Here is a 10228-nt window from a genome sequence, read left to right as displayed (position 1 = left end):
AAGGATTTGGTTTAGGACATCTATTTAAATAATTTGAGCAGGATTTTTGGAGCTAAAGTATTAGTTCAACTTGTCAGCCCAACTACTTTTACTTTTGACTTCTTTTCCTCCTATAACATGCTGAGATGCAACATGGATGTTGAAACTAGTCACATGTGCACAATTGTACATTGGCACAGACTTTCACTGATTTAGTTGGGATCGTTTCTTGCCAAGTCAAGCTCTGGAAGTGGAAAACATTTCTTAGGAGGAAATTTATTTAGATTTAGGAAGAAATAAATGAGGCACCTTTTGGTCTGGAGTCGGGGCTGCATCAGGTTTGATGTGCTGTTCACTCTTTTTTTCTATTTGAAATTTACTCATATATTGTTACAGTTAACAATCAGTAAGGTTTTAAATTCAGTCAAAAATATTCAGGTTTAATTATGTAGAACTACTAAAGCTTGTCTGAAGTCCCGTCATTGAACCACGATGCCTTCAAGCCACAGACACACCCACCATATTCAGTTAGAGGTGGGACTCTGTTATATTCAGATCTTTCCACAATGCTTTAATTTCTAAGGAATCACCCATCTTGACTTTCTGTTGTTCTATTTTTGTTGAAACAAAACCTGCAAGACGTGTTTGACAGAAGACTCAAGTGTGTCAGGAAAAGCTAAACTCTCCAGAATCTGAATGAGTAGATATTGTAAATAGGAAAAAATGTAGTATAAATATTATATCTTAAATAAGTCGTACTTTAAGAAAAATAGATGAGGGTTTTTTCAGCAGAAAAGGTTGATTTTACGATGACATTAGCTAGTTAGCAGCTAGCAATCTTTGAGCTTGCTAGCTGCAGCTCCCTGATAAACTTAACAAACATCTTCTGCTCGAAATTTTAAAGTATACACTTTAAAACCTTGAACACAAACTTCACTGGAAAATAATTAACTGTTACCAACTAAGCTAGCAGCAAGTTAGCGGTTTTAGCTTTTGGATGTAGCATCAGAGTCTGTTTTCTTTAACTTTTACCCATTTAGTCTTGTTTTCAGACATTTATTTGTTCTCTTCGAGGCTTGAGCTGTCCCCCTGACACATCAAGAAGCGAGAACATAGCTCAAAAAATTTTACATGAACACAGTTCTCACCACATATTTGCTTTGGAAACGTAAGCTAGGTAAAAATTATTTTTTTTAAATCTAGTAAATTACTTAATGTACTTTTGTTGTTTTTGAAGCATTTTTAAAAGTGCATTATGTAGAAATGAAGTAAAAACACACCCTTTACTGCAACCACTTTAAACACTCTGGAGCTTTTTGCCGGCCGTTGTCAAATTACAATTGTCGGCGCTGCATTATTAGCTCGCAGGAGACGGCAGCCCCGCTCTCACTGGTAAACCATAGTTACGTCCCTCCTTACTTTGTTTTGAAAGGAGAACAACTGACAATCCCCACAGCCAGCTGGATATATGTTTAAGTATAACCATTCTTCCAAAATGACTGAAACATTAGACTCTTGGGATTTTCTCACTGTAAAATTCTACCTATATTCTTACATACTGCACCTTTAATAAAAAGGGATGTGTTCTGGCAGATGATGGATATTTTATTCAAGGTTAATCTTTTTATAGAGTAAAGTCCAACTTTCACATTTGTTTTTTTGACTGTGTTACCTTGAAACGTCTTGTAAATGGGACATGACTTAAAGTGACAATTTGTAGTTTTTAACCAATAATCTCTAAAAAAATATCCATCGAAAAGATTCCCCGTTGCTGAAAAACATTGGCCGTTTCAGAACATATAATCATAGAAATCCGTTCTAAAATACATGGGAGTGGGTCTAAGTCTCTGGGAGACGCCATATTGGAAAGGAAGAAAACTATCTTTTATATAGCGCCTCTCAAGATAAATTTGGATGCCATGTTTCCTTCTACAGAAACCCGTGAGGACATAATGCTTTTACTGATTTGTAACAAACGGTTTTATAACTTTCACCATTAATAAGCGCTGCCGCTTTACACATTTACCTCTTCAGTCATTGCCAGTGATGAAAGGGAATCTGATGATCTATTTATTTTGGTGGAGATTGCACTCCCAGGGTGTTTTGACCCTAATGGCCATCCGTTGTTAAGGTCTTATTTGAACACAAAAATAATGCTAACTTGCAATGATTTAGGTATGTACTGCCCCCTATCCCCAGGGAAACTACACACTGTCGCTTTAACTTAAAATGTCTTAACTGTTTGCTATTCCTCTCCATCATTGTGGGACCAACGCCGGTAAAGATAAGATCTTATTGGTATCAATTCTATTCAAAGATGTTAAAATCTATTCTATTTCTAGTTAATATTTTTGTCTTTAACTCCTAATTTTCCACACGTCCACATTTATTTTCTTTAATTTTCATAAGAAAAGGTCACTGATGGGTTTTGTTGCACAAGTTTGTCTTTTCACACATTACCATTCTTTATCAGGAGACTATTGATGTTGCAAAAGTATGTTTTATATTAGTATATAGATACATTTAGGGGGAACAAGTGCAATCCAAATTAGTGCAATCTTCGGAGACACTAGTATACTATTTGAACAGCTGCCAGTAAAAGCTGAGACAGTGCAGCCTGTTGTAGCCCAGTGTTAAGGAGTCCTTAATGATAATTATTTAATTATCTCCACCCTGTAAATATGTAAGGTCATGTTGCAGCATGCAGATGCGTGTGACGGATTTCCAACCTGGAAAAGACGAGTTACTGTGGTTGAACACTTTATTGCAAATATCACGGCTAACGAGGTTTTGTGTGACTCACGTTTTCCATGCATTTTACGAAGTGCGGCTCTTGTGGTCAAGCCCTTGGTGATTTTTAAGCTGTGGTCAACCATAGTTCAGTGGGATGTCTTGATATGTTACTGATGTAATTATTATGACCGATTTAATGATTAAAATTTCCTTCTCCTGGATCTGAATGTCCTTATTTTTTTCTTGTGTTTGGAAGCAGACAGGTTCATGTTAGAGAAGTGTTAAAGACAGGCTAATTTGTTTTGTCTGCCATCAGCTCAGTGGCCTAGTGGTAGTGTCCTCCCTGAGACTGGGAGATCAGGGTTCAATTCCTGGTCGGGTCATACCAAAGACTTTGAACAAATGGGATCCATTGCCTCCCTGCTTGACTCTTCTCAGCATTAAGGGGTTGGATTGGGGGGGTGGGGGTGGTGGGGGTGGTTAACCACCAAATGGTTCCCGAGCACAGCTGAGTCTGCAGTTCACCGCTCCCCCATGGGAGAACAAATTTCGCACACGCATCAGTGTGTGTGACAACTAATGGAGCTTTAACATTAAATGTATTTGTCCACTCCAGCGCCAAAGTCTTTCATGCAGAGTAAAACTGTTCTGACATGGTATGGCACCCAGACCAACCATTCTTTCTGCTTTAAAAACAGCAGAGAAACGGTTTCTTACTTGTTCTTTTTTAAATACTATTGGTCATTTTGAATTTCACAAATAGACAGGGAAACACTCAAGTTCTTCTACTTCCTGAAACAGGAGCATGGGAGCTTTTCCCCCACAGAGACTGACTCACAAGAAATTCATTTATAACAGGCATTACTTCAAATTTTTTTAAATTAATGTACAGCAATGAGTTAGCATGCATAGGTATTCTGCAGGTGCTCTGGTTTTTCTCCCGCAGACCAAATAACTGCATGTCAGGTAAAATGCAAGTGGCTGTTAATTATAGCATCTGTAAAATTAATAAACAAATATGTTAAAAGGGTTTAGACATAACTGAAGTGATTATTGTTTGTGGTTGACCTGCAGTGTAACAACAGCATGATGCAAAATAGAACAAAACAACAACTGAACTAATTTAAAACAATGGCTGCAAAAGTTAATTTTTTCTGCCAGAGTGGAAAGCACAACAGTCAGACATGAGTCCTTTTCTGAGAGTGGCAGATCTGCTTCAAATCTGACCTCCAGCCTCCCTTCTCCACTGGACTTGTTCACCAGCAGATGCACAACCACAGCTTCACATAACAAATACAGGACCCAACAGAAGGATGCATGGAATCGAAGCTCACACGTCACGGCTGAGCAACAGACTTTCCTTTAAGGTATAATAATGTTACTAAATTTATCTATTTGAGACGGTGTGGACAGATCATGTCTGAGAACCTGCTTTGTTTAATGATCACTTACCCAGTTATCCCAGCACTGAGACAGCAAGTCTGTGACAGGAATCCAGGAGTCAAGGGGAGTAGGTATTCTTTGAACCGTTATTTACATTCCTACGGAGTAAGGCAAGCTCAGTTCTACTGTCCAATTGGTTTTCTAAATGTGGACCTATTTGGGACAGTTGGGGGGAAATGATCACATCAAAGCACAAATACGACTAATCTGTGAAACTCCTGTTGTGCTAGTTTCAGTTTCTCTTCTTTTAGAGGAATCAAGTTATTGACAAAAACAAAAACTTGCATCAGAGTGATTTCACTTGTTTATCTTGAGTTTTGTGATGCAAAATTGATTCAGGGTATTCCTGAAAAAGATGGTCAACTTGACATAATTTATGGAACAGAAACACCCTTCAGGAGCTTTTGAATTCCCAGCCAGCTCCGAATCTCCAAAAACAAAAATGTCGGATCCTGAACAGGTTTGGTGGATGGGGACTTTACAGGCGAGGGATTCCTTGCTAATTTCCCTGACTGTGACATCACAATCGTTTGTGAAACGACTCGTTTTTAGGTATATAAACCAAACACAGAGGACATAAAGACATTTAAGCATTTGGAGAGTTTATACTTGCAGTTCCATATGACCGGTGTCAGAGCTTGGGCCCCATTACCAGGAGGAAGTTGGCAAGTCGGACCGTGTTCTTTAATTGGAATAGAGTGCCTTCTCCAGGTCAGGGAGAAGTGGAGAAGTTTAAGTACGTGAGGGATAAATGGAACGTGAGATCGAAAGCTGGATTGGCGCTGTACCGGTCTGTTGTGGGGAAAGAGAGAGCTGAGCCGGTCGATCTACGTTCCTACCCTCACCTACGATCTTTGGGTAGTGACCGAAAGAATGAGATCACAGATACAAGTGCCCAAAATGAGTTTTCTCCGCAGGGTGGCTGGGCTCTCCTTTAGAGATAGGGTGAGAAGCTCGGTCATCCGGGAGGGGTTTGGAGTAGACCTGCTGCTCCTCCACATCGAGTGAAGCCACCTACTGTAGTTGGGATGCCTTCTGGGCGCCTCCCTGGTGAAGTTTTCTGGACACGTTCAATAGGGAGGAGACCTAAAGGAAGACTCGGGACATGCTGGAGGGACTCTGTTTCTCGGCTGGCTTAGGCTCCTGTCCCCACGACCCTACTCCAGACAGGCAGACGATAATGAATGGATAAATGGGTAGTTGCAGTAGAGACATGGTAGCATAAAAGGATGCAAAGAGTCACATTTTCATAGTGGGTCTCTTTTTACAAGACAACTTAATAAATAGTGCGGTTCATTTCTTTAATTTTCATCGTAAACTCCCCAGATCAATGCCATTTTAAATCTCTGGAATAAGTAAAACATCCACTTTCTGGTATTTCAGTGACTCATTTCAGTCGACTTTCAGAGGCAAAGAGCAGGCTTCACCTGATTTAATTTTAGAAACAAAGCATCTCTAGGTGGAGAACTGTGATGTCATCAGAAGCCCCAGTGTGCTGGGCTGCAGTGAGCTCAGACAGAACCAGACTACGGAGGAACCGCACCGGACTGCTGGGAGGATGCGGCGCACACACAGACCAGAGCATCGACACACACTCTTCAGGTAAGATGCACAAAGAAAAGGGTGATAGATTAGCAGTTACTGAGAGCTCCCGGTCATCATTACACATTACAGCAACACTAGCATGTTTCCCGCAGCGTGTGTGTGTGTGTGTGTGTGTGTGTGTGTGTGTGTGTGTCTGAACAGGAGTGCACACACGTGCAGCTTACAAACTATTAGGAATTCCTGACGTGAAAATCATACTAAAGGTGGGGTTTTATGTGTGCTGGAATGACTGTTTCATGACTCAGCAAAGATGTTGACGAATAATTAAACATCCCTTAGTTAATGTTTTACAATTTGGGATGCCTGATGAGGCAACCCCCCCCCCCCCCCCCCCCCCTCAAACCCCTCTGCTGTGTCCTTTCCTCGAGATGGGATGGGTGTGGCATGCAGCAGACCACCTTCTGTCCTCTGGGACTGTCTCTGAGCCACAATCCCTTATTATTTTGTGATCTGCACTGGCAAAAGAAACACCAGATTCTGAGGCAGCACTAAAATTAATCTAAATACCCCTGAGAACCAGATTAGGCAGCATCCTAGCTCTAAAATGCTTTTATATAACAAAAAACTACATTTTGTTGCTATGTCACTACAAATATGGCATGAATTTTTAACATTTCATATTATGAACACTTGAGTATGTCCTTGTTTTTTGTCACTTGCATCCTTTTTTTGGCTGTGCCCATAACTCTTGCACTGAAGGCACACACTTTAGTTTTTCTGATTAGATGGATGGAGAATAAAATTAGACCTCTGAATTCTATATTGGCCTTTTCATTTATTGATTTAGAAATCGTTCGGATGAAAATTCAGCTGTGCAAACCGAAGATGTAATATGTTGTTATTTGTTTGTTGTTGTATTTGTTTGAACCACAATCTCAATCCTGGTGATTTTTAGGCACAACTATGCATGTACTACAAAAGATAAGCGCATACCAGCAGTAGGCAAAAAAAAACAAAACACAAAGAGTGAATCTGCAGAAGTCTGTTTTTTTATTAGGAAAATTTGCTACTCATTTATTTGGAAGAGGCGGGGCCTAAAACTTTCCTGCAGCCAACCACTAGGAGACACCAACTTTGATCCTAATTAAGTTTGTGTCCCTGTGTCCATTTGATAGATAGTCAGTATTTTATAATGCATACGTTTTTTTTCTGATTATAATCAGTTGCTCTGAGTTTTCCATGCAGGCTGAACATGAAAATAGTCTCCTACACCTTTCTCCTGCATTAGCTTCTGATAGTGAAACTCTAGGATTTGAAAAGCCTGACAGATCTACGTCACACTGTTAATTAACATTCATGGGCTCACCCATCTTGACTCATGAGGGGAAGGCTGTTGTTTGTTTAGCATCCAAGAAACAGGATCTCGACTAGTAGAAGCTAACCATGAGCATTAGCAACTCCACCACATGGCAGAACTCCTTCAGGCTTGTGTTATTTGTGGAGATGAAAAATCCGTGTTGCAAAGCAAACAGAGTCAGTGGTTGAGTCGTGTTGCTGTTAGCCAATCAGAAGCAAGATGTCCAGATATCAGGAAATAAGACTCCTAATTCTGTCGTCTGAAGCTTAACTGTGATGGGGCTCACTTAGGGTGTTTCTCAATGTCAAGGCGCCTTGCTTTGCGAGGCGATGTCTTGCGAGGCCAGGCGCCTTGCTTACGAGGACACTGTCCTTCCTTGGTCAAAGAAAACAGTTAAATGGAACAGACTTGCATCACGTGACTGCGGCTTCCACAGCGGTCATATAACGTCACGGGAGATAGTGTTATATTTTATATGTATTAGTTTCAATATAAATATGTAACAAGCCTTTTACTTTTTAAATAGTGTACATGTTTATTAAATTAAAAATGTAAGTGAGTTACTACCCGCTAGCCACCGAAGCTGCAACTAATAAGCAACTAACCAACCATAACTAACTTCTTTGGATCTAAAAAAAACATTTTAAATTAGTTGACTTACTTTTAAACTTGAAATTTGGCCCCAAAGCATCTGCCGGATTCTGATCTGCCATCCTTTTGAAAATACTGCGGTGTGTTCTGGGTAACTTTTGACCAAGGCTAGGCTACAAGACACCTCCTGTGTATCCTCGCTCAGCTAGCTAAACGGCTAACAAACACATGCCTCGGTAGAACATGAGCATTGGAACACATCTTGGCAGCTCCTAATGACGTATCTCCTAGGCAACCGGGGCGGGGCCAAGACATCAAGGCGAGGTTCCTTGGCATTGAGAAACACCCTTATAGTTCCTGAGACAGGTGCACCTGTGCATTTTCCCCCCACCGTACGACTTACAAGACATCCATTCCTACTAGAGACCACCAAATATATAGAGTGAGCCACACCTAGATGATGCAATGCAGAAACACATTTAAACCCTTTTGTTTAGTATTTAACCATGCATTAAATTTCTCATATAGTCTGCTCTCTCTTTTGACGCCCAGTTGATTCCATTACAAGTAGAATTTGATCAGATATTACAGAATATTTTTTCTGAATCCAAAATTGTTCTACTGACCTCTCTTGTGTGTCCTTTCCTCCAGCATCTATCAGATCTCTGCTGACAGACTTTCACCACAAAGCAAAGGAGAACACGACAAACACCATGCAGGAAGTAACTCACCAGAATGAGGCGGTGCGGTGGTTTTAGGACCAGAGGGGGATTATTACAAGAGCAAGGCACTTGAACGTTCTAAAAACAGGCTCACTGGACTGAGTGCAAAACACTAATACAACTACTGTCCCTCTGAACTCACTCCCAAATCTCTTTTTTCTTTTTGGAAGAGGAGCCTGTATAAATATTATTGTGTCTGGCAGCTGTGAGAGGGAGAACACCCTGAGAACGGCGCTTTATGACTCTACTTTCTAACCTCATATTTGCCCTGTGGGTATTTAAACAGAGTTCTTCTGATTACAAGCTAACAGAGGATTCAGAGTGGCTTAGCACATTTGTTGTTCGTGAAACTTTGAAGTGCACCTCCCATTTCTTTTTTATATTTTGTTTTTGAAAAAGAAGAAAAACACTTTTCAAACTCATTTCAGGCAAGTTACAGGCATTTATACTATAAGGACTGTACCTTTAAACTCAACAGTAATATCATACAAGCCCGTGCCCATTCCAACTCCCTGAAATTTGAATGTCATCATAAATTAGCCTTAAATTCTACTAATAATCTGGGACTTGGTTGTGTTGATTTAGATACATTAAGTTTTGATAACTAAGATCAATACAGCTCATTAGGGTCACCATGGTAACCACGCACTTATCACACACAAGAACACATGCACCGGCTAATTGTCTATAACTGGGTCTTAATTAAACAAACGTCTGCTGTGCAATACTAAGCCTACCTAAAATATTCTTGAATCATAACGAACAGAGTTATTCTGGTCACAACTTCAAATGTGTGTGTGTGTGTTCATTGTTTTGTGTAAGAGCCGTGACCAGTTAGACAGACTCTTCACTTCCAGTTTACTGGGCCTGGATGTAATGGAAATCAATGTGAGCGTGAGGGTGCACTTTTCACCTTTTGAAGACATTTTATAGAAAATTATTAGTCATAAAGCAACAAGAGGCACAAATGGCCTCCAACGCTTTCATGTGTAATTTGTAAATGTAGTAAAGAAACTGGGAGTAAGAAGAGCCTGTTTGCAAACATTTTGGAAAGTTTAGATCGCTCGAGTGCATTAAAGTGTTACCATTGTAATATCTTTGCACACACACACACACACACACACACACACACACACACACACACACACACACACACACACACACACACACACACACACACACGCACACGCACACGCACACGCACACGCACACGCACACACACACATTCACCATGGGCTGCACCATGTGTTCCCAGCTGGTTGACATGTGGACTGGAAGAGTGAGAAGGTCGGGCTGCAGGGCTTTTGAGCTCTCCTCCTACCCACAGACGCTCCAGGGAAGTTACCACCGCGTGACGGGCCTCCACTACATGTCTTCTTTCTCTGATGCCGAGGATTGCTGTGATGACACCAGTTCGGGCAGCTCGGTCACGCTCGACTGGCAGACACATGGGCCTGATGGCTGAGGAGGTGTTGTACCACAAACATGGAAATAAACATGGTGCAGTGTGCAGGAAATGTGGTGTGTTTGTAGTAAACATGACGATGATGCTTTTCTTCAAAATTCTCACTTTTGCTGAATATACATTCTAACTGAACACTGAAATTAGAGTCCATGTACAAAATGAAGATAACTGTGACGTGCAGAAATGCAGCGGTTCGGCGAGTTGTCCAATCATTGCTTTCGAACCGAAAGAAAAAAAACCCCGATTGGTTGAGGTTTTTAGACAAATCTGAAATAACCACTTTTTTTTAGTTTTTTTTTAAATCTCCATAATATCTTTATAGCTATGCTACGTTAGCATGTTGTTAAGAGGCATGAAAAAAAAAGTTGGAAGCTTATTTGTTTTCCAAATTAA

At 40.6% G+C, this 10228-nt stretch overlaps 1 long non-coding RNA gene across 1 annotated transcript; it reads left to right on the top strand.

Annotated features, from left to right (window-relative positions):
* Window positions 1-5604: 5604 nt before the first annotated feature.
* LOC139070345 (uncharacterized) lies at window positions 5605-9887 on the top strand. The gene is made up of 2 exons (XR_011520888.1): window positions 5605-5757; window positions 8300-9887. It is a non-coding gene; the product is annotated as an uncharacterized lncRNA (long non-coding RNA).
* The last annotated feature ends 341 nt before the right edge of the window (window positions 9888-10228 follow it).

Source organism: Nothobranchius furzeri, chromosome 6, assembly GCF_043380555.1.
Source record: "Nothobranchius furzeri strain GRZ-AD chromosome 6, NfurGRZ-RIMD1, whole genome shotgun sequence".
Taxonomy (NCBI): Eukaryota; Metazoa; Chordata; class Actinopteri; order Cyprinodontiformes; family Nothobranchiidae; genus Nothobranchius; species Nothobranchius furzeri.
The sequence above is the reverse complement of the archived record's forward strand: the minus strand, read 5'-3'. Positions and strand labels throughout refer to the sequence as shown.